This window comes from Triticum urartu, chromosome 5 (genome assembly GCF_003073215.2).
Source record: "Triticum urartu cultivar G1812 chromosome 5, Tu2.1, whole genome shotgun sequence".
Classification (NCBI taxonomy): domain Eukaryota; kingdom Viridiplantae; phylum Streptophyta; class Magnoliopsida; order Poales; family Poaceae; genus Triticum; species Triticum urartu.
Window position 1 is genome coordinate 516649418 of NC_053026.1, and position 10719 is coordinate 516660136.

Genomic DNA, 10719 nt, shown 5'->3' on the forward strand with positions numbered 1-10719 from the left:
AATCTTCGGTCACCAAAACACATAACTCATAATACAAATCGTCATCGAACGTTAAGCGTGCAGACTATCGATGTCAAAACCGGCTGATCTCGGTTAGGGGGTCCCGAACTATGCGTCTATGGTCGATGGTAACAGGAGACAAGGGACACGATGTTTACCCAGGCTCGGGCCCTCTCTATGGAGGTAATACCCTACGTCCTGCTTGATTGATATTGATGAGTATGAGTATTACAAGAGTTGATCTACCTCGAGATCGTGAAGGCCAAACCCTAAAGGTCTAGCGTGTATGGCTATGATAACGAAGACTAAGTCCTCCGGTTTATATAGGAACCAGGGAGATGTAGGGTTACAAAAGGTCAGTTACAAAGAAAGGAATCTACATATTCGGTCGCCAAGCTTGCCTTCCACGTCACGGAGAGTTCCATCTGGGCACGGGTGCAGTCTTTGGTCTTCATGTCTTCACAGCCCATCAGTCCGGCCCATGGCTAACATGCCGAACGCCCGAGGACCCCTTAGTCCAGGACTCCCTTAGTAGCCCCCGAACCAGTCTTCAATGATGAGGAGTTCGACACATAGATTATCTTCGGCATTACAAGGCGGGTTCCTCCACTGATGACTTTCGAGTAGTGTGTTCGGTCTTCCATTTAATGTTGTACTCCTTGACTTATGTGCATCAACAACTTTAGTTTCCACGTGTGGAGTGAATGCGAGAGGTCAGGGTATTTTTGCATATACCACCCTGACCGTACCACAAAGGTGCCTATTTAAAGAGAATAGATCTCAGATCCATTCCACACCCCGCGGAAAATCCTCAGAGCTTGCTAAGGAAAACCACCCCAACATGGCTAACGCCCCCGACTCTTCCTCTCGTCCCCATGGCTCCAAGAAGGGTAATTGGGAGAGATGTTCTGTATCCCATAGTCAGCTAGCGAAGCTGCAAACACAGGGCTTTCTTCCCCCTGCGGACCTGGTTCCCGTACGAGCAGGGATGACGTCCTTCAAGGGCGGGGCTCAAACTGAGAACTTCCCCAATCCGTCTAGGGGAGAGCGAGTATGCTTGGTCCCCTTCTTGTTAAGAGTTGTTGGATTCCCGATCCATCCCTTCCTCCGAGGTCTGCTGGAGTATTACGGCCTCCAACTGCACAGTCTCACTCCCGCCTCTATGGAGAAGACTGTTCTGCCTCGTCCCTCATAATCAAGGTGGGTCAATTTTTGAAGTGGGAGGCGCCGAAGTGTGGCGCATTGTCGGGACCAGATGCCTATCCGGCACGCCGAAGAAAGCTTCTGAAGAGTGGCCTTTTGAATGGTTCTACATCGATGACGTCTCTCTACACGACCCCGTCCGTATGGGCCTCCCCGAGTTTTCAAGTGCTCCGCTGAAGAAACGCCATAGCTGGCGTCCTTGGAGCCTCAGAGGAAGAGGATAGTGCAAAGATCAGCCTGCTGCTGGGCAAGATTAAGACGCTTGCCCAGTCTGGATTGTCAATAGTTGAGGTAATGGCGACCTCTATAGCACGGGGGGTCCAGCCACTCCAATACAGAGGGCTGCCCATGTGGCATTATAATGGGGAGGACGACGCCTCACGCTATGGTCGGAAGGGCCTGAAGACCCCCGCCGCCCTGGCCAAAATACTGGCCGAGCTGTATAAAGGGGAGAAAGAGGAGTTCACCCGTCCCCAACATCGAGATGGATTTTCCATGTATGACCCTCCCAGCTGGGTAAGCTTCAGCTCCACTATTTTACTCCTGTCCCTGAATCATTCTTGACAGACAGTATCTTATCTGCTTATAACAGGAATGGCGAAAGGCTGTCGAGGGGATCCATGACCCTGCCCCTCAGCCGGAGAATCGCAACCGAGATCTCGACCCCGGATATGAGGAAGATCCGGACATATTTGTGGAGCTCGAGGATGGAATATTCTATCAGATGAGCTATGATGGTACATATGTACCCATCATCACCGATTACCCCGGCCTCCTTCCTGCTTCACATGTAAGTAATCCAGAGATACCTTGTCCAAGAGAGTTTTCTCATTCCTCCTTACCCACCGCACTGTCATGTGCTCAAAAAGGGAGGCACTCGGCGTGCCATGCTGCCCCTGGGGCATCTCCGAAGAGAGCATCCCCCACACCAGGCAAGCCTTCGAAGAGGAAGGCAAGCGAAGATACGGTCGAGCCTTCATCAAAGAGGTATGAATTTGCAAATATGCACCTTGGCAGTCACATCCAACTGTGACCTTTCCGTTTATCCTGTATCAGGAAAAAGGTGTGCCAGACTATATCCGGGGGTTCGGCCGGCCATACTTCCCGCAGCCAGGATCCAGATCCTACTGTGAAGCTGGGGGCTGATGTGGGGGTGACGCCGGACTGTCCTCCAGCCGAGGATTCGGATGACGTATCCGTCACCAACTCGGAAGTGGAGAGCGCCATGAATCATCGGAACCGCAGGGCCGTTTTACAAGACCCTGGATTTTCAGAAGAGGCATTTAAAGCCTTCAGCTCGGCTCATGCATATATCCAAGCTGCTCGAGATGGGCTTTACAGAGCCACAAAGTAGCATTTAAAAGATGTGTGGGTAAGCATAGATTTAATAAGTATATACCAGTAGCCCCCGAGACTTAAAGTAGTTGATACAACTGATTTAAGGATCAATGTATAACCAGGTGCTTACAAAGAAGAACACCCTGTTAGCTCCGGAACTAGAAAAGTGTCAAAACAAGCTAACTGCTACCAATGCCGAACTAGAGAAATCCAAGAAGGCATCCCCTGGTAATGTTTCCCTCTATCGAGAAAACACAATGGCACACTAATAATGCGAACTTAGTTGCTTACCTTTTTGTCGGATCATTAGACCAACTGCAAGAACAGCTGGATGCCGCTCGAAACGGAGAACATGGAGCCAGAAAACTGCTAGCAGCGGGCGAGCGTGTGCTAACAAAAGTCGTTCAGGAGAAAAACAAGCTCCAGGATGCGAACACGCAAATGCGCGGAGAACTGAAAGATGTACGGGCCCAGCTGGCAGACTCTATGAAGGAGAACAAAAAACTGCGAGGCGGCATATTCAGTATGTGGCCGTATTTACCGTAGAATGGTTTGGAAGTAAAAGTAGCTAATATAGCTGTGATTGCAGGTATATTAATGGGCCGCCCCGAAGAGGAGGTGTCCGGGTCATCAAGTGATCTTCTGCAAGGGCTGTCGCAGTTGCACGAGCAAGCTCGGCAGGCAATGCGGAGTGTAGCCAAGGCCTTATGGCCATCCGACTCCCGTCTAGGGAGTATGGAGAAGCTTGTAGAGCTGTTCAAGGGAGCGCGACGGCGTATCCGACTATGGAAGATATCGGCCTACCGAGAGGGTGCACGAGAAGCCTGGGCCATGGTAAAAACATGATATACCAAGCTGGATCCAAATCACATGGCCCGGGTCGGACCGCTAGGGTCAAATGCGGAAGAAATTCCCGTTAGTTTAGTATATGGCCAAGTAGAGGTGGCTGCTAGATACTCCCAACAGGATTGTAAATTAGACCTCCTGTTGGACGGTATAGAGGAGGAAGTTTTTGACTCCTAAGTGACTATGTACTTTCCTTCTAGCTGTATAATAAAAACAATTTTCATGGCCGACCTTTTCGCTTCGACCTCTGGACCTGAAGGTGCGGAGTGTTTCCGAATACCCTAACGGTAGAATATACCGGGGTATGCATGGGAACCAGGCGTAGGGGTCATAGTTGCTTGAATAGACAATGTGTATTCGGCTAGTTATGTTATATTACATTATGTAAGAAACATCTTCCAGAGAGAATAGTTCCGTTAAGAGTTCCTTTCCCTGGGTGTGCATGCGTTTAATGTGCATATCCAAACTGTGATTGAAAAAAATCATAGAGTATGTAACTTCTGGGGTTTCACAATGGAGTGAATGCGGAAACATCTTTAATTCGTCGACCGAATATTCCCTTAAGAATGCTAGCTTTCGGCTTCACCCAGTCTGAGGTACACATCCGGATGACCCGGCAGTAACAATCGCAGAGGTGCTCCCTTTATGCCCTAGCCGAACTAACGGGAACGTAGGGCATAAGCACAGGAGCCAGGCAACCCAGCTTGGCCAAAATTTAAGTCATATCGATGCATATAATGGCGAAGAAAAGGTACATATGGAAAAACGCATATGTGCTGAGCTTGATGCTCAAAGGATAATAGCAAGCTTCTGTATGAGAAGCCCCCAGGTATAATGAACGTACATATGTGGAGATGTACGCATCAGGGGAGGACGGTCTAGCCGTACTAAAGCCGTAGGGCTAAAAAGCAAAACTAAAAAAAGAGATAAAAAACGAAAAGAGAGAGAAAAAATAACGTTAATAACAGGAGGAAGGAGACGAACACAGAGTTCGGCACTAGGCATAAAATCGTCGGAGTCTGGCCGCGTTCCAGGGGTTCGGCTCCAGGTGATTGTCTGATGCATCATGCAGGCTGTACGCTCCTCCGGTGAGAACTTCGTCAATGATGAAGGGACCCTCCCACTCGGGCTTTAGTTTGTCCTTTTTCTTCTCCGACAGGCGTAGAACGAGTTCACCAACGTTATAAGTCTTGGCCCGCACTTCTCTGATTTGATACCTGCGAGCCCGCTGTTGATAAAATGCGGAACGGGCTTTTGCGATGTCGCGCTCCTCCTCCAGGGCATCTAAGCTGTCCTGCCGATCAAGCTCGGCTTCTCTCTCTTCGTACATGCGCACTCGTGGTGAGTCATGAATAATGTCGCAGGGTAAAACTGCTTCCGCACCGTACACCATGAAGAAGGGTGTATATCCGGTAGTGCGGTTGGGCGTGGTCCGCAGCCCCTAGAGTATGGAGTCAAGTTCCTCCACCCAGTGCTTGTCTGATTCTTTCAAAGACCGCACTAGTCTAGGTTTGATGCCGCTCATAATAAGACCATTAGCCCGTTCGACTTGACTGTTTGTCCGCGGGTGATAGACAGAGGCGTAATCAAGCTTAATGCCCAGATTAGCACACCAGGTTTTCACTTCATCGGCTATGAAATTAGAGCCATTATCGGTGATTATGCTATGTGGGACGCCATAACGGTGTACCACGCCGGATATAAAATCTATTACAGGCCCCGCTTCGGCCGTTTTCACTGGTTTGGCCTCTATCCACTAAGTGAATTTATCCACCATGACCAGCAGATACTTTCTCTTATGGCTTCCTTCTTTAAGGGGTCCGACTATATCGAGTCCCCAGACCACAAAAGTCCAAGTGATGGGGATTGTTTGTAAGGCAGTGGGGGCATATGGCTTTGGTTGGCGAAGAGTTGGCATCCGACGCAACGTTGGACAAGGTCCTGTGCATCTGCTTGGGCCGTCGGCCAATAAAACCCTGTACGGAAGGCCTTGCTAACAAGGGCCCGAGCTGCGGTGTGGTGACCGCCGAGTCTGGCGTGAATTTCGGCCAAGAGCTACTGCCCCTCTTCCTCGGAGATGCATCTTTGAAGAACTCCGGTAGCGCTTTTCTTATAGAGCTCTCCGTCATGAACATTGTAGGCCTTCGAACACCGGACAATGCAGCGGGCCTCATTCTGGTCCTCGGGAAGCTCCTTCCTGTTAAGGTAGGCCAGGAAGGGTTCAGTCCATGGGGCAATGACTGCCATGATGAGATGCGCCGACAGTGTTATTTCCGGTTTCTGAGCCTCCGATGATGTCGGTGCTTTCGGATTCTGGGGTTATGTTCGGATCCGGACTAGTGTTGCTGTTGTCCCCGTGCCACACCACGGATGGCTTAAAAAGCCTTTCCAGAAAGATATTAGGTGGAACGGGGTCGCGCTTAGCACCGATACGAGCAAGAACATCCGCCGCCTGATTACTTTCTCGAGCCACTTGGTGGAACTCGAGCCCCTCGAACCGGGCCGACATATTTATGATGGCGTTATGATAAGCTTCCATCTTCGGATCTTTGGCATCGAAGTCTCCATTTATTTGAAATATTGCAAGGTTTGAGTCCCCACATACTTCTAGGCGTTGTATGCCCATGGAGACAGCCATCCGGAGACCATGCAATAATGCCTCGTATTCGGCTGCATTGTAGGAGTCTGTGTATAGTATTTGGAGTACGTATTGAACGACGTCTCCAGTTGGTGAAGTTAAGACGATGCTCGCCCCTAGCCCTGCCAGCATTTTGGAGCCATCGAAATACATAACCCAATTGGAATATGCGCCATACTCTTTAGGGAGTTCGGCCTCTGTCCATTCGGCGACGAAGTCAACCAGTACTTGGGATTTAATAGCTCGATGTGGTTTGTATGTAATATCAAATGGAAGGAGCTCAATGGACCATTTGGCAATCCGGCCCGTGGCATCGCGCTTGTTTATAATGTCATTGAGTGGTACTTCGGAAGCCACCGTGATCGAACACTCCTGGAAGTAGTGACGGAGCTTTCGGGATGCCATGAAGACCGCGTATGCTATCTTTTCATAATGGGGGTACCAGGATTTGCATGGTGTAAGGACAGTGGTGTTGGGTAACGTAGCAGAAATTCAAAATTTTCCTACGTGTCACCAAGATCTATCTATGGAGAGACCAGCAACGAGGGGAAGGAGAGTGCATCTACATACCCTTGTAGATCGCTAAGCGGAAGCGTTCAAGTGAACGGGGTCGATGGAGTCGTACTCGTCGTGATCCAAATCACCGATGATCAAGTGCCGAACGCACGACACCTCCGCGTTCAACACACGTGCAGCCCGGTGACGTCTCCCACGCCTTGATCCAGCAAGGAGAGAGGGAGAGGTTGAGGAAGACTCCATCCAGCAGCAGCACAACGGCGTGGTGGTGGTGGAGGAGCGTGGCAATCCTGCAGGGCTTCGCCAAGCACCACGGGAGAGGAGAAGGACTTAGGAGAGAGGGAGGGGCTGCACCAAAGGCATAAGGGGTGTGTCAAGAGGCCCTCCTACCCTCACTATATATAGGGAGCCCAAGGGGGGGGGTGCTCCAGCCCTAGGAAATCCAATCTCCTAGGGGGCGGCGGCCAGGGGAGGTTTCCCTCCCCCCCAAGGCACCTAGGAGGTGCCTTCCCTCCTTGGGACTCTTCCTTAGGGTTCCCCCTTCACCCTAGGCGCATGGGCCATAAGGGAAGTGGCGCCCCAGCCCACTTTGGGCTGGATCCCTTCCCACTTCAGCCCATGGGACCCTCCGGGATAGGTGGCCCCACCCGGTGGGCCCCCGGGACCCTTCCGGTGGTCCCGGTACAATACCGATGACCCCGAAACTTGTCCCAATGGCCGAAATAGGACTTCCTATATATAAATCTTTACCTCCGAACCATTACGGAACTCCTCGTGACGTCCGGGATCTCATCCGGGACTCCGAACAACATTCGGTAACCACATACAAGCTTCCTTTATAACCCTAGCGTCATCGAACCTTAAGTGTGTAGACCCTACGGGTTCGGGAGACATGCAGACATGACCGAGACGTTCTCCGGTCAATAACCAACAGCGGGATCTGGATACCCATGTTGGCTCCCACATGTTCCACGATGATCTCATCGGATGAACCACGATGTCAAGGACTTAATCAATCCCGTATACAATTCCCTTTGTCTAGCGGTACGATACTTGCCCGAGATTCGATCGTCGGTATCCAGATACCTTGTTCAATCTCGTTACCGGCAAGTCTCTTTACTCGTTCCGTAACACATCATCCCGTGATCAACTCCTTGATCACATTGTGCACATTATGATGATGTCCTACCGAGTGGGCCCAGAGATACCTCTCCGTTTACACGGAGTGACAAATCCCAGTCTCGATTCGTGCCAACCCAACAGACACTTTCGGAGATACCTGTAGTGTACCTTTATAGTCACCCAGTTACGTTGTGACGTTTGGTACACCCAAAGCATTCCTACGGTATCCGGGAGTTGCACAATCTCATGGTCTAAGGAAATGATACTTGACATTAGAAAAGCTTTAGCATACGAACTACATGATCTTGTGCTAGGCTTAGGATTGGGTCTTGTCCATCACATCATTCTCCTAATGATGTGATCCCGTTATCAACGACATCCAATGTCCATGGTCAGGAAACCGTAACCATCTATTGATCAACGAGCTAGTCAACTAGAGGCTTACTAGGGACATGGTGTTGTCTATGTATCCACACATGTATCTGAGTTTCCTATCAATACAATTATAGCATGGATAATAAACGATTATCATGAACAAGGAAATATAATAATAACTAATTTATTATTGCCTCTAGGGCATATTTCCAACAAGTGGATACGTAGTATACTGGCTTCTGAAGCGGGAATTTGTGTCCGTCCTGTTCTCGTTCAACGATGAGCACGGCGCTCACCACCTGATGTGTTGCCGATATGTATAAGAACATCGGTTTGTCGAAATTTGGCGCGGCCAGGATTGGGTTGCTTCCAAGAAGGGTTTTTATTTCCTCCAGTCCGGCTGTTACCGCGTCCGTCCACTCGAAGTGATCGGTTCGCCGTAGAAGGCGATAGAGTGGCAGTGCCTTTTCTGCCAATCTGGAGATAAAGCTGCTTAGAGCTTCCACGCAACCCGCGAGCTTTTGGACTTGTTTAAGGTCTGTTGGTGTAGCCAATTTTGACAGAGCTCGGATTTTGGCTGGATTTGCTTCAATTCCTCTGTTGCAAATGATGAAGCCTAGCAGTTTTCCGATGGGGACGCCGAAAACGCACTTCTCAGGGTTGAGCTTAATGTCATACACGCGGAGGTTACCGAATGTGAGACGTAAATCGTCTATTAATGTTTTGACGTGCCTAGTTTTGATGACGCCTGAGGGAGTCCTGGACTAAGGGGTCCTCGGGCGTCCGGCCTGTTATACATGGGCCGGACTAATGGGCTGTGAAGGCATGAAGGCCAAAGACTGCACCGTGTCCGGATTGGACTCTACTTGGCATGGAAGGCAAGCTTGGCGACCGAAGATTCCTTCTTATGTAACCGACTCCATGTAAACCCTAGATCCCCTCGGTTTCTATATAAACCGAAGGGGATAGTCCGGAAAGGACACCACATATACCCATTGCCATATGCATAGGCTAGACTTCTAGGGTTTAGTCATTACGATCTCGTGGTAGATCAACTCTTTTAATACTCATATTCATCAAGATCAATCAAGCAGGAAGTAGGGTATTACCTCCATAGAGAGGGCCCAAACCTGGGTAAACATCGTGTCCCCTATCTCCTGTTACCATCGACCCTAGACGCACAGTTCGGGACCCTCTACCCGAGATCTGCCGGTTCTGACACCGACATTGGTGCCTTCATTGAGAGTTCCACTGTGTCATCGACAAAAGGTTGGATGGCCCCCTCAATCATCAATAATGATGCTGCCCGAGGAGGAACCTTCCTCCCCGGACAGATCCTCGTATTCGGCGGCTTTCGTACTGCGGGCCAACTCGCTTGGCCATCTGGAGCAGATCGATAGCTATGCCTCTGTCCATCAGGTCGGATTTGGAAGCTTGAACTACGCCGCGGATACCCATGCAGACTTGATCTTCGAGGGACTTGAGCCCGCGGCGATCGCTCCCCCTTATCCCAAGGAACGTGACTTAAATCTGTCATCGGATCACACCCAGGAGATGGTTCCTGCGACTGCAATGACCTTAGAGCCAAAGCAGATCGAGCCATCCGAGGCCTCAGAGTCCGCGGCGTTGGAGCCGCACGTGGACTCGACGCCCTGCGATAATCGCTTTAATGGAACTTCGGACTCGTCTCCGGCTATAAGTTCCGGACGGTGTACACCCGCGGACACCGAGCTGCATCAGTTATCGATCTTTGAGTTCAGCGCCGCTAACATGTTCCAGCACTCACCTTTGGGTGATGTGCTAAAATCTTTAAAGAAATTGTCCTTGGAAAAGGACTCACAGCCGAACTGTGTCTGGTTTGAGCTAGAGACAGATGATGAGGAATTTCGCTTCCCACCCGCCACCCACTTCATAGCCACCGTCGATGACTTAACCGACGTGCTCGACTATGGCTCCGAAGACATCGACGGTATGGACGACGATGCCGACAAGGAGCAAGGCCAAGACCCGCCATTTACTAGACGTTGGACGGCCACCTCTTCATACGACGTGTACATGGTTGATACACCTAAAGGATCTGGCGACGACAAAGAAGAGCCGGATGCGAACAAAACCTCCGAGACATAGTCCAAGCGCCGGCGGCCCAAACGCCGCCCCAAGGCCCTCCGCTCAAATGACAACAACACTGGCACTGGAGAAAATATTACTCCGGGCGACGCCGAAAACAGTGAAGACCCCGCCGGGGCTACATCGAACAGGAACACGACAGCAGGCAAGACAACCCTGACGAATAGGCCATAGAAGATGACCCGGAGGATGATAGTTACCATCCACCCTCCGAGGAGGAGACAAGCCTTGGCAACGAAGACTTCATCGTGCCTGAGGATCCTCTCGAGCAGGAGCGCTTCAAGCTTTAGCTCACAGCCACTTCAAGGAGCCTGAAAAAGAAACAACAGTAGCTTCAAGCTGAACAAGACCTGCTCGTCGACAGATGGACTGATGTCCTGATAGCCGAGGAATACGGCCTCAACCGCCCAGCCAAGAGCTACCCAAAATGCAGACTGCTACCTCAATTCGATGAGGAGGCGCCGAAGCATATGTCTCCCTCGTGTAATGCGGATCGGCCACCACATGCATGGTCGGGACAGGGCGGCAGAACGGCCACCCCGCGGTCGAGATAA